Here is a 15,096-nt window from a genome sequence, read left to right on the forward strand (position 1 = left end):
TCTAGTCAAGGCACTTAACAAATGAAGTACAATTGACCCTTGAATAACACAGCGGTTTGGGGCACCAACCCCCACATAATCAAAAATCCATGTATAACTTTTAACTCCCCCAGAACTTAACTCCTAATAGCCTACTGTTGACCTGAAGTCTTACTGATAACATAGTCTATTAACACACGTTTTGCATATTGTAGGTATTATATGTATAATGTATTCTCACAATTAAGTATGGGAAAAGAAAATGTTAAGAAAATTGTAAGGAAGGGGCGCCTGGGTGGCTCAGTCGGTTAAGCGTCCGACTTCGGCTCAGATCATGATCTCACGGTCCGTGAGTTCGAGCCCCATGTCGGGCTCTGTGCTGACAGCTTAGAGCCTGAAGCCTACTTCAGATTCTATGCCTCCCTCTCTCTCTCTGACCCTCCCCCGTTCATGCTCTGTCTCTCTCTGTCTCAAAAATAAATAAACATTAAAAAAAAAAAAGAAAATTGTAAGGAAGAAAAAATACATTTACAGTGTTGTACTTATTGAAAAACATCTGTTAAGTGGATCTTCACAGTTCCAATCCATGATGTTCAAGGGTCAGCTGTTGTTATAGATGGATTAATGGGCATGCACGTGGTCCTTGATCAGACCCTAAGCTTGACATAGTAAAGATTAGACTCAGTAGTCCCTGTATTCATGTAATTTATATTATTATATCTTATCACCAAAGAGATCTGAGTCTTAGACTAGCTCTGCCTTTGCTCAGCCACCCTGGGGCTTTGAGCAAGGCTCTTGGAACTGGTGCTCAGGTTTCTCATCTGAAAATTGAGGTGTGATTAGATCGGTGGTTCCCTCTGGTGATGCCTTAGAATCACCTGGGGAGCTACTACCACTAGAAATGCCCTGTCCCAACCCAGAAGATTTTGATTAAATTGATCTAGAGTGAGGTGTAGACCTTGATAATTTTTTTAAAGTTGTTCAGGTGATGCTCATGTGCAGTCAGGTTGAGGACCACTAATACTAACGTACTAATAGTATCTTATTTTTCTGGCAGACCTAAAATTCTTAGTCCATGCTTCTGCCACTGAGCCATGAGACAGGTAATTTCATACGGTCTCAGAAGCCAGAAGGGCTGACGGTTGAAACTAGGTCTAGATATATGAACTGATGTCAATTTTTTTAAGCTTATTTATTTCTTTTGAGAGAGCATGCAAAAGCAAACACACATGCAAGCAGGGGGTGGGGGAGGGCAGAGAGAGACAGAAAATCCCAAGCAGACTCCGCATAGTGCAGAGTTGGACATGGGACATGGACTCACAAACCCGAGATCATGACCTGAACTGAGATCAAGAGTCAGATGCTTCACCGACTGAACCACCCAGATGCCCCTGAACCGATATCAATTTTAAGCACCACTAGGTCTGGTTCAATTTGAGGACTGGAAGATGTCTGCATAAGGTAGTCTGTTCATTCTCTCTAAACTTATGTAAAGAAGTTAGCTAAAAAACCCTAAAGTATTTTAGTTTTTACCCTGTTTTGGCAAACTAGGAAGTTCATTGTTAAGAGCAGAGCTAAGGATTGGATGTACTCAATAGTGAAAGCTATGAAAGAGCCCAAGCAGAAGAGTGGGGAAAAGTGTTTGCTTTATAAACATATGGCCTCAAAGTCTTTTTTGGTGAGTCATTTTTGAATTAAGCCTGGTCAGGAATTTTCTTAGAAAAAGGAGGTGGAGGGACAGGTAGGGAATAATGTGAATACATTAAGTCAGTGGTGTACTGGCAAATGTTTAACAACTGGCTCTCAATAATAACAATAATAATTTTAATAATAATAATACTCTGATTTGTAGCATTTGCCAATTTCTCTAGTGTAACTATATCTACCACTGCTGATTTCAAACTTCCAACCTGATATCAACGAATGTAGAGTTGGAAAGAGGTACACACAGTTGGCTCTTGTAAACAGTTATGAAGTACTCCAGCACACCAGTGCCTATGTTTATAAAACAGCATAGTGTGGATTAATTGATCAGCTTGACTTTCTCCTTGATTGAAACATTTGAGCAGACTAAAAGCTCAGGATTGACAAGAGGGGCAGGTAAACCAAGGGGGTGGGGATGTCAGGATGAAAGCAGAAAGGAAAGATGGGAGACATTACCTAATTAGTTGTCACTCATTGAATAATTGTTCATAAGTAGCTTCTGTGAACTTCTTGGACATGTGTGGTGTTGGGGGTAGGATAGCAGTCCATACAGGTGGGAATAGAATATATTCTTCCCTTCCATTGGTTTACAATCTGGTTTTTCCCAGAGCTAACTACTGAACCATGGAGAGTGCTGATGGTGGTGGAAGGGGATCCTCACGCAGCTTTTTATACTGAGGAAACACTAAATGGATCCTTTATGGCAGTAGGGAGACCTGGTGGACAGGGCTGCTGTCTTTGTCTAATGATTAGACAAACATTAACGTCAAGTGATTGTCTTGCTGTTAATGTTTATGGGAAAGAAGCAGCAATCAATAATCTTAAAAGGAGGAGGAAGAGTAGACCCTCTCAGATGACATGCCACCATTCATACAGAAGCATACTGCCACCATATTGCAATTGATCATTCTGTTCAAACTTCTTTAGGACAACTACCCTTGTTTTGGGGGGAAAACACATCAGGCCATCTGTTAAAGATGATTTGAAGAGAATCTTGGTCTAAAACTTCTGTCTTGAATCAGTAGAAAAGTTAGATGGTGTAAATGACGTTGCACTGCTTGAATCAGAAGAAAAGCTAGACGGTGTAAGTGACGGTACACTGTAATACCTACTGCTCAAGTAGGCAAAAGGTCTTATTTCCAGGCAGTGCCAGACAACTGAACTGGGTATTCGTTCATTCATTCATGCATTCATTCTTCAGATGTTTACTGAGGGTCTTCTGAGTGCCAAACTCTGTAGTAGGAACTAGAACTACAACAGAAAACAAGAGAGCTATATTCACTCCCCTCATTATGCTTAAAACCAATTGGAAAGAATAGGGCAGTGAAAAGTTAATAAACCAATGATTACCAACTGGAGGTGCTAAGAAGAAAACAAGGAGCTATGATAAAGGAAAATGTTGGAAGCCTGGTCTTTGATAGGGTATTCAGGAAAGTTCTGAGTTGATTACATTTCATTATATGCATGAAAGCAGAGGAACCAGCCATGCAAGGTATGGGGTGAAGGGCATATGGAACCCTAAAGAATAGGCTGAGAGATTTCTAGGCAGAGGAAATCACGTGTGTAAGGACCTAATGCAGGAAAAAGCTTGGTGTGTTCAAAAGCTAAAAATAAGACCAGACAAATCTGCAAAGACAGAAAGTAGACTAGTGGTTGCCTTAGGCTGGAGAAGTTGAGGGGAAATGGGGAGTGATTGCTAGTAGGTACAGGATTTGGGGAGAGGAGATGATAAAATGTTCCAAATTTGATTGTGGTGATGATTGCAGAATTCTGTAATTATACTAGAAAACATTAAATTGTATACTTTAAATTGGTGAGTTGCATGATATATGAATTATGACTCAAGCTGTTATTTATTTTAATTTTATTTATTTATTTTGTGAGAGAGAGAGTGTGAGTGGGGAAGAGGCAGAGACAGAATCCCAAGCAGGTTCTACACTGTCATTGCAGAGCCGGACATGGGCCTTGGACTCACAAACCGTGAGATCATGACCTGAGGTCAAGAGTCAGACACTTAACCGACTGAGCCACCCGGGGGCCCCACAAGTTGTTATTTTCTTTTAATCTGAATATTTTCAGCCTAATGAGTGAGAGTGGCAAAGTGAATGAGATAAAGTAAAATTCTTAGGGGACACCTGGGTGGCCCAGTCAGCTAAGCATCTGACTCTTAGTTTTAGATCGGGTGCCACGTTGGGCTCTGTGCTGATGGTATGCTCTGGAGCCTGCTTGGGACTCTTTCTCTCTCTCCGTCTCCCTGCCCCCCCTCAAAATAAATAAGTAAACATTTTTTAAAAATTCTCAGGCTGGTTCATATCAGTTGGGACCTATGGGTCCTGGTAACAAAGTTGATTTTATTCTAGGTACAAGAGAAGTCATCACATTGGTTGTCTATGGATTTGGGGTGGAAAGAGAAGGCAAGGGTGGAAGGAGAGAGCACTTACAAAAATATTGCAGTAATCTAGGTGGGAAATGATGGTTAAGACTTAAGTGGGTCACGGAGAGAAATGGGGATTCAAAATACATTTTGGAGGGTGTCATTGATAGGAATTGGTGAATCACGGAATGTGTAGCATGAGGGGAAATGATCCATCAAGGAGAACGCCTTCTAACTTGTATTCTTTCCCACCTGCAGCTTCTAGATTCTGAGACAGGGAACATGAATACTCAGAGCCTGTGGTCACCCAACCCAGACCTTCCCAGGGGCAGAGACAAAACAGCGAATACCGCGACTGTCTCTACTGAATGCCTTTCCTGTAGCTCACACCTACCCCTTCCTTCTCCCACCTGGATCTGTCCCAGTGGGTGTAGGAAGGAACACTGCAGGGGGCAAGAGTCCACCTTCAGAACTGGCAATCACATGTCCCTGGGGCTGCAAGATCCAAAAATCCCAACAGCCCTTGCTGTGTCTTGCCAACTGTAGGGTATCTCTTCATTTCACTTAAGTTGTGTTAGAAAAAGAAACTGGGCAAAGGGAGGAGGAAGGAGAGCCCAGTAAACAGATATCTGAATTCTTCTCAGTTGCTCAGAACCTGTTTGCTTTCTCATCATCTGTACTACAGTCCCGTTTGGCACGAGGTGAGGTGTGGGCTAGGCTGGCCTCCACTAGAAAAATCAGCGTGTTTGACTTCCAGTGCTGAGACAGCAAGCTCTGGGCCCAGCAAAGATTCCCTCACTGTGTGTGTACAGTGTTTATGGCCACTGTCGCTGACCCCGGGATCAGAGAACTCTCACAGGACAGCCTGTATCCAACAGCAGCTCCTTTGAATCTGAAAGCTCACCCTTTCCTTTCCCTGGCCATCTTCTCCATTACCTACGTGGCTTAAGAGCCATGAATATGGTCTTCCTCTTCCCTGGTCTTGCCCCCATTCCCATATTTGTCACCCGTCTCTTCGTGAAGCAGAGTGTGAAGCAATAGAACAGGGGTTTAAGAGCACAGACCTGGGAAGCGTCCTAGCTGGCTTATTTTGAGCCAGGTACTTAACTTCTCTGAGCCTTGGTATTCACATACTCCTCCTTCACATGATTCCTCCAAGAGCTACAAACAAAACATGGCAGAAATAAAGATGATTAAGTAGGATGCAAACCCAAACATGGTGCCTTTGCGCATTCGGTGAATATCTATTCATGAAACCAGACCCTATGGGGCTTCTGTTCTTTTTCCTAACTTTTAGAAAGTGGTTGTACAGCATTTATGCAGAAAGGTGCACAAATACCCAGGATATAGTTTGAGTTGTTGCAGGTGTACACACTAGTGTAACCACCACCCAGATAAAGAAATAGCACACGCGGGGCGCCTGGGTGGCTCAGTCGGTTGAGCGTCCGACTTCAGCTCAGGTCAGGATCTCGCGGTCCGTGAGTTTGAGCCCCGCGTCGGGCTCTGGGCTGATGGCTCAGAGCCTGGAGCCTGTTTCCGATTCTGTGTTTCCCTCTCTCTCTGCCCCTCCCCCGTTCATGCTCTCTCTCTGTCCCAAAAATAAATAAACGTTAAAAAAATTTTTTTTTTTTAAATTAATAAATGCATCCTGTAATCTTTAAAAAAAAAAAAAATAGCACACGCCCCAAATCTCAGAAGGTGTTTCGTGCTTCTGCCAATCAGTAACCACTCCCACTCAGAGGTAACCACTGTTTGGACTTCAATTACCATAGGCTAGTTTTGTCTCTTGAATTCACCAAGATGAAATCATATAGTATATATTCTTTTGCGTTGCTCTTTTGTAGTTGGCTTCTTTCACTAAAAAAGAAGTCTGTGAGAATCACCCGTGCGATCTCATGCACCGCTATTTTGTTCCCTTTATTGCTGTGTAATATTTCATTGCACGAAGATGCCAATATTTATTTATCTGTTCTGCTGCTGACAGATATTTGGTTTATTTCCATTTTCAGCTTTTGTAAATAAAGCTGATAAGAGAATTCTTAAGTCTGTTTGGTTTCACTTATGCACTCCTTTCCCATGTGTATACATATTCAGGAGTGGAATTATCAGTATTATATAAGCTTTAGTAACCTTGGGAGGCACTGCCAGACAATTTTCCAAAGTGACTGTTACAATTTACACACCCGGCCAGCCATGTGTGAAACTCCAGTTTCTAGTGGGAAGATGGACAGGCTCAAAATATAGTAAGTTACATTATATAGTATGTTAGAGGGTGGTAGGTGCTCTGGAAAAATAAAACAGGAAAGGAAGACTTATCTTCAAAGACTGGGTTCATTGCAGTGTTCCTATTTATCTTTTTCTAACCATATTTATATTTAACCTATCAAGAGATTATTTAATCATCAGTTAAAGGAAAATTTATTTATCGAGAATCTACTATGTTCCCAGCACTGTGAAAAGAGATAACAGAAGTATCAGGCAAGGTCCACAACTCGAAAGATTTTAAATGCTTACTTATTTTTGACAGAGAGAGAGAGACAGAGAGAGAGAGAGAGAAAGAGAGAGAGAGACAGAATCTGAAATAGGCTCCAGGCTCTGAGCTGTCAGCACAGAACCTGAAGTGGGCCTCGAACCCATGAACCGTGGGATCATGACCTGAGCCAAAGTCAGACATTTAACCGACTCAGCCACCCAGGCGCCCCTTGGAAGAGTTTACAATATGTTTGGAAGCCACACTGGTCCAGAGTATGCACTATTGCCCTGGGACAGACCATCAGTGTAATAGAAGCTTGAGAAAGGAAGAGGAAGCCACCAGCTCTCGCAATGAGGGGAGACTCCAGGGGAGAAGTGGAAGCATGTGCCAGAATGTGACCTTATTTCTTCACATTTTCCTCCTGTTTAAAAACCTCTTCCTTTTTTTTTTTTTTTTTTTTTTTTTTTGCATTCAAAAAGGCAGCACAATATCTTTGCCCAGCTGTAACCTGCCCTTTTTTGGAGGTTAGCCACCCGCACATTACTTTAGATTTCAGTAATGTTTGGTGCACTCATTCTTTCAGCTCTGGCCTTACGTCATGCACTTTTCTAGATGTCAAACATACACAGATGCAACAAAATAGTCTCCACCTTCGAGAAGTTTATAGTCTACAAGGAGAGATGAAACAGCTGCTCAAAGAACTACAACAAGAGAAAGTAAAATCCAGTAACTCCACTTCCGAGTATATATCCAAGGAGGTAAATCAAGAAATATCTGCACCCCCATGTTTATTGCAGCATTATTCACAATAGCGAAGACATGGAAAGAACCTAAGCATCCACAGATGGATGAATAAAGAAAATGTGGGGTGTGTGTGTGCACGCACACACACACACACACACACACACACACGTACGTGGTAGAATATTATTCAGCCACAGAAAAAAAGAAAATCCTGCATTGGCAACAGCATGGACAAACCTGGAGGGCATTATGCTGAGTGAAATTAAGTCAGACAGAGAAAGACATATACTATATGATGTCACCTATGTGTGGAATATAAAAAACAGCTAAACTCATAAATACAGAGAACAAATTGGTGATTGCCAGTGGCAGGAGGTGTGGGATGCGGGGAATGGGTGAGGGTATAATGTACAGTGTGGTGACCCTAGTTAACAATATTTATTGTATATTTGAAAGTTGCTAAGACAGGAGATCTTAAAAAGTTCTTATCAGGGGCGCCTGGGTGGCTCAGTCGGTTAAGCGGCCGACTTCAGCTCAGGTCATGATCTCGCGGTCCGTGATTTCAAGCCCCGCGTCAGGCTCTGTGCTGACAGCTCAGAGCCTGGAGCCTGTTTCAGATTCTGTGTCTCCCTCTCTCTGACCCTCCCCCGTTCATGCTCTGTCTCTCTCTGTCTCAAAAATAAATAAACGTTAAAAAAAAAAATTAAAAAAAAAAGTTCTCATCACAGGGGGAAAAATGTGACTATGTGAGGTGATAGATGTTAATTAAAATCATTATGGTAATCATCTTGCGATACATTCATATATCAAATAATTGTGTTGTACACCTGAAACTAATACAATATCATATGTCAATTCTATCCTAATAAAGGTGGAAAATAAGAGAAAGTAAAATGTCATTAGAGAGGTGTTGGTAATAAAACATTTCAGGGGTTTGGTTGAAAGAGAGAGATGTTGAGAGATGAAGTAGCTAAAATTTCACATAAACAGCACACGTACATAAACACACGCATGCACACACGCACATGCACACCAGTCAGCTGTTTCTGCAGCCGGGAGCAGATCCTGTAGCTTGCCAAATGGCCGCAAATTTAATCCTTTGTTTCTTTCTGTCTCATTCTCTGAGAGCTGATTCCAAATGCTGCTCAGACAAGAAGCCTTCATTTGTGACCCCTGTCCTCTGATGATGGGATCCAGCAGCCCCCAAAGCAACCTCAGCATCAGCAAACTCTTGCGTTGTGAGCTGGTGCCTGCTTGGCTAACCAAAGTGAGGTGCGCAGCCAGGGAGAAGGAGGAAAGGGAATGCAGGAGACAAGGGAGGTGGAGTGAAGGAAGTAAAGAAGGAAAGTCCCTGAGAAGAGGGTCTAGAGTCAGCAGCAGGGAGTCTCAAGGTGTCGTCTTTGTATCACTGTCTCCTATTAGAGAATATGGTCTCTTACCATGCATTACACTCTTTTAGAATATAGAGGCCAGTGGTTTAGGAAAACATGCAGATAGTGGGTCTGAGTCTGCCCCCCACATGACTCCCTTCTTTGTCCTTTCCTCCACTCTGCTTCTGGGAACAGGGATAAGTTGATTCTCACCCTAGATCCCACAAAGATGAGACCATACCTGGGAGAGGGAAGAGTTACTGGAAACAGAGCTGCCAAATTAGCCCTACATTGTCTACCTCCAAAGAACTATAGCCCTTGCCTGTCTAAGACATTGTTATTTTGGGTATCCTAACATTCTGATACAGCATGGTTTTCTTAACAAATGAAAATTTTTAATTCGATTACCAGATAATTACCATTACACATGGTGAGAGCTGATGCGATCTTTCTTTCAGTTATATTTTGAATCTCGAAAGCAGTTCTGCACTTCAAACAATGTGGAAATATTACAGTAAAGAGTGAAAATTTATCTTTGACTCTCTCATCTTCCTCCTTTCTGAACCACCGAATTCCACTCTCAGCCTTCAAAGTAAGCACTGAGTTCAGGGTTCATCTTTTAGGTCCTCATCTGGACACTTACAAACATATGTGAGGTTTCATAAATACTTTAAAGAGAAGTGTAATCCCACTGTATGCACTATTCTGCAATTCTTTTTTTCTCTGCAGTGAAATGTAGTATGAATATCTGTACATACTGGCACATTCTTTTCAACCACTTGAAGTACTCCTTAAGTATGGGTGCACCATAATTAATTAACCAGTTGCCTCTTAATAGACTTTTAGGTTGTTTCCCATTTTCAGTATCATAGGCAGTGTTTAATGGACAATCTTGTGCAGAGGAGTGAGATTTTGGTAGGATAGATTTCTTGAAGTGACCTTACAGGGTTTTGACCTTCCAGAGTCGACTCTTCATTTTTTAAGGATGGAAATTCAAGTAGTAGCTTTTGTTCTTTGCCGCCCAAGAACAGCTACAAGATGTAGAACTAAAGAATGAGAGAGGGTGAGCATGAAGGCCGAGTATCCATTTCCACCATTTGTCCTTTTCAGCCATAGGAGGCTGAAAAAGGAAATGCTTCCATGAACACAGAGAGGTTCCGTGACCCCAGAGAAAGGACAAAGCCTGTGGTCACATCTAGATCCAGGATCTGGATTCAGGAACAGAAAAGATCTTCCCAGAGACAATTCTGCAATTCGGCCATTTGCTTTACATTCCTCTCATCATAACTGATTTTCACAAGCAGTTTAAACTGTCTGCTCAGTGACATTCCTCTGAAGAGCACCCTACTCTGGGGTCGGTCTCCACCATTATCACCGTGGCTTCTCGTTCTCATCTGCACAGTTTCCCCAAGAGCAATAAATGAAACCAGCTCAGAGCACATTTTGAGTGAGGGAGTGGATCTATAAAGGCCAACTATTTCGGGAAGGAGGCCAGAAGCTTCCTAACCAAACAAGCACAAACTCTGCTTTTCTTTTGCAGTCAACCATTTCCTTTTGGTCCTAGTCTATTTATGGAGTCCCTGGAATAGGTCACATCCTTCTCAGCATATCTAGCCCAGCAGAAGTCCGTGAATTATTGACCAGTCCCAAAGCCTTCAAGCTCTGGACCAGGGATTCTTGACCTTTCTTTGGTCCATGGATATATTTGGCAGCCTACAGAAGCCCATAAACTCCTTCCTTAATGGTTTTAAATACTTAACATAAAATGAATGGGATTGCAAATGAAACAAGTCATATCAAAATACAGCCATTAAAATGTTAGAAACAAACGTGTTGTGCAATGCATATGCTTGTTTTTGATCGTAGTAAGTAATAATATTTATCAGTAGGCCTAACTAGCTACTATCATTTTGAAGAAGTGGTAAGTGCAAACAGTGTGTCAAGATGTCCGCAATAACTGAAAAATGTTATGAATATATCTGTGATTTCTACTGGTGACAAAATCAGAGGTACTGCTGATACCACTGTGGCTTATTGCCTCCATGCTTAAAGGAAATACAAAAAGTTAGGGTTAATGAAAACAAAGATGCAGTTTTTTAGGGCTGGTACTGTGTTTTTGTGCTGTTGGTTTCCTTTTGGATTCTTTAGCATCTAGCACAGTATTTAGTATGCAGAGTGTACCTGGTAAATTTACGGACTTTTTAAAAAGATGAGCAAGCAAAGAATGAATGAATGAATTGGTGAGAAGAAAAACCACACCTATAATTTCTTACGTTTAAATAAAATGCTGATTGTGGCTCTGACTCACAGTGAAAAATGTTGTGAAGCTAAAAAAACAGAACCTCCGTAAGCCCATTTATCCTTCAGCCATTCTATTAAGCATGCCCCTCAGAGATGGAGGGGCCGAGGGATGCAGGAGGCCATCTATGCTGCTTTGTCCCTAAAGTTTAGTAGGGAGAATCAGGGCTCCATCTTTGGTGTAGCTTCTGGTTTGCCGTGAAATATGAGAAATTCTGAGAAATACAGGCATAGGCATTACTGCTCCTAGAAACTTGTGTTTTCCTGCCAGTGAGAGGTAATTCTAATTCCTATTTGAAATATATTCAGGTTTGGAGGTCATTGACTTAAAAGTCTCATGATACTGAATAGCACAAAACCATAATTGTGGCTTTTGACTTTATTAGGTCTATATTTTCTATCTTCTGGGACCAAATGCCTGACATTCTTCCTTAGTAACATGGTTCCTCATCTTGAAATCTGTATTTCTTTTCTTTTTGAATATGTGTTGTTATTCCCCATCCACTACCTTAATTTGCAAATAGCCACTAGGCAGTACGTACCTATCCATGCAACTATCTGCTGGTGCTGCAGAACTTTTCCCCCAAATGGTATGCATTGGGGGGAAGGGGGCAACAACTCCAGTTTTCTAGAGTTCTTCCAAATGAGGAGGCAGATTTGGCTTTTTCTGCTTTGCTCAATTCTGCACTCAGTATAGTATCATTCTACGCATTAATAAAAGAAGATGGTGAGTTTTTGTGGTCATTATTTATGGGTTGATATCTTTGGAAACACTACTGCGTGAAATCCTACTATCGTGTGTCCCTGGCCAGTAGGATTCTCCTTGGGCTGTAAACTGTATGTGAACTAGCTGGGCAGATGCAGTGGCCTTCAACTAATTCACTAGAGCGTTTGACTTCCTGTTTAGGAAGACCCTTGTTATCACTAACTTGAGAATTGCTGCCAGTTGGAAGACAAATGTGGTGGTGCCACAGCCATTCATCAAATGGAAGGAGAGAGCAACCTTTGCCATCCATTAGGATGAGATGGAGAGCTTTGGTGTTAGCTCAGTTAAAATGGCATGTACAGGCATGCTTACCCTATGAGATTCGGGGTCTAGGCACTGCTCAGAGTCATTCGACCAAGCTTCTGCTCCCACACTGAGGACTATTTTATGTAATCCAGTCTCTAGTTCTAAAAGTCCATTGCTGGGGCGCCTGGGTGGTTCAGTTCGTTGAGCATCTGACTTCGGCTCAGGTCATGATCTCACAATTTGTGAGTTCGAGTCCCACATCGGGCTCTGTGCTGACAGCTCAGAGCCTGGAGCCTGCTTCTGATTCTGTGTCTCCCTCTCTCTCTGCCCCTCCCCTGCTCACACTCTGTCTCTCTCCCTCTCAAAAATAAATATTAAAAAAAAAAAGTCCAGAGCCTTTCTTCATCACCTGCCCCATGAGAGTGACTTCTCATGCAGTGCTTCCCCTCTTTTGAGGACAAGAGCTAGCTTTTGCTAAATGTTGTTGGAATACACAGACATTTAGTTGCAGCTTCCCTCCAGAGCTAGCTATTTTTAAAGAGGTCTCCCCTTTTTCTTTTTTTGGAAACACAAAGCACATATTTCGCTGGCTAATTAGTCTTTCAAAAGCAAACTCAGAGACAAGGCGAGGAATCCAGAAAGTATTTAATTCGTAGAAATGTTTTATTTTTGATGTAGCCAAGGCAGTTTAAACACACACTTTATCAGAAGCTGGAAGGAGGTTGGGAAATGGATCTAAGGTCTCAAGAATTCTTGGGTGAGCAGCTTTCAAGGGCCCAGAAATCTTGGTCTGGGTGTGGTCTCATGGGCTAAGGATGCAGATTCAGCAAGGGATGTCACAGGAGTGGACCCCATTAACCCAACTTCCTGTACCTCCACCTTCATATGTATCTACTTTGCTCTCCTCTTACCAAACCCCAACGCCACCTCAGGGTTATGTTAGAGACAAAACCAGAAGAAGAAAAAGTAAGAGTGCCAACTGGGCCAGGATATTGTATGCTCCAAAGAAAGAAGGGAGGGGGCGGTGCTGGGCATAAGCTGAGGCTCCATGGAGCAAAGCCACTGCCAGAGACCTGTGCCAGAGAGAAAGCCAAGGAGTACCAGGTTCCAGGAGCCAGAGGCAAGCACAAAGAGCTATGCCCAAAGAGGCCACAGCAAAGGAGAAAGGGAGAGGAGATCCAGGCCACTAATTCTAAAGTCCGGGGATGCAAAGCCTTATCCAAGAGAGCCTTGTAGCACAGCATATGGGCCACTGGACTCTGATTTTTCCCTTTCTCCATTGTTTTTTTAAAAAAAGATTTATTTATTTTTTAATTTACATCCAAGTTAGTTAGCATATAGTGCAACAATGATTTCAGGAGTAGATTCCTTAATGCCTCTTACCCATTTAGCCCATTCCCCCTCCCACAACCCCTCCAGTAACCCTCTGTTTGTTCTCCGTATTTAAGAGTCTCTTATGTTTTTGTCCCCCTCCCTGTTTTTATATTATTTTTGCTTCCCTTCCCTTGTGTTCATCTGTTCTGTGTCTTAAAGTCCTCATATGAGTGAAGTCATATGATATTTGTCTTTCTCTGACTAACTTTGCTTAGCATTATACCCTCTAGTTCCATCCACCTAGTTGCAAATGGCAAGATTTCATTCTTTTTGATTGCGGAGTAATACTCCATTGTGTGTGTATACCACATCTTTATCCATTCATTCATTGGTGGACATTTGGGCTCTTTCCATACTTTGGCTATTGTTGATAGTGCTGCTATAAACATTGAGGTGCATGTGCCCCTTCGAAACAGCATACCTGTATCCCTTGGATAAATACCTAGTCACCCTTTCTCCTTTCTTCTTCTCATTCTGTGTCTTTGTTCTGTGTGCTCTACCCATCCCCATGACATCAATGTTGATGAAATAATGATTTCCCAAATCTACACCTTCAACCCTGACTTGGCTCTGAGCCCTGGCTTCATCTTTCATCTGTCAGTTGTCTATCTCTACCTGGATGGCCCCAGCAACCACAAACTGCATACCCTCAGCTGAATTCCTTGTCCCTCCCTATAAGCATATTCTTCTGGTTCACTACTTAGAAACTTCAAAACCATCTCTAACTCATTTCATTCTCCTTCACTCCCCCCATACACACACACACACACACACACACACACACACACACACACACACAATTGGCCAGCAAGCCCAAGTACTAGACTAATTTCTGCCTCTAAAGTACCCATCAGGTGTATCTCTTCTCTCTCCTTTCCAGCGCTATATCCCTAATCCAAACCCACCTGTCCCGGACCCTGATTTTTATAGTGACCTCCTATCTAGTTTCCATGCCTCCCTCCTATCCATTCAAATGTCAATCAACATAAGCTTTCAAAAATACAAATGTGATTATTCCCTTTTCCTGGGTCACTTTTAAATGTTCCCCACTGTCCCTAGGACAAAGTCCAGGCTCCTTAGCATGGCACACGGGGCTTTTTGACCACCTGGCCCAGTCTCTATCCCCGATTACTTCAGGCATTCTCCCCTTCCTAGGCCTTTACACATGCTGTTCTTTCTTTCTGGAATTGCTTCCTCATCCACGTGTCTAACTGATGACTGTTGCTCATCTTTCAATTACCAGTGTAAGTGCGAGTCTGCCTTTATTATTTACCCCTGACACCAGAACTGACTGCTGCATTATCTATGCTCCAACAGCTTGTGTCCAGACCTTAATAATGCTACCTACACTGTATTATAGTTAAACATTTATTAAGAAATGTTTTTGAATGAATGAATTCTAGATGTGTCGTGAATGGGAAAGGCAGATGGATCATTCCCACCTAGCTCTGCAGTCCTGATCTTTATTCATGATCCAAACCCCTGTTCTGTCTCAGAAACAGTAAAAATTGTGTTTCAGTGTTAAAAATAATAATAATAAATCATCTGAGCAGAGTCTTGACAGAACCATAAGCTCATCAAACAATTGGCTGAAAGACACTGACAGTTCAAGAACACATTTCCTTTAAAAAAAAAATCTGTATTTACATCTCATGTCCAGATGAATACATTTCCTCTTATTTCATTTATAGTCAAATATATTTTAAAATTAAAGAAGTATTTTTGACACTACCTTCTGCTGTACCTGTCTCTTAGAAGGCACAGTGCT

Source organism: Panthera onca, chromosome B3 (assembly GCF_046562875.1).
Source record: "Panthera onca isolate mPanOnc1 chromosome B3, mPanOnc1 haplotype 2, whole genome shotgun sequence".
Taxonomy (NCBI): Eukaryota; Metazoa; Chordata; class Mammalia; order Carnivora; family Felidae; genus Panthera; species Panthera onca.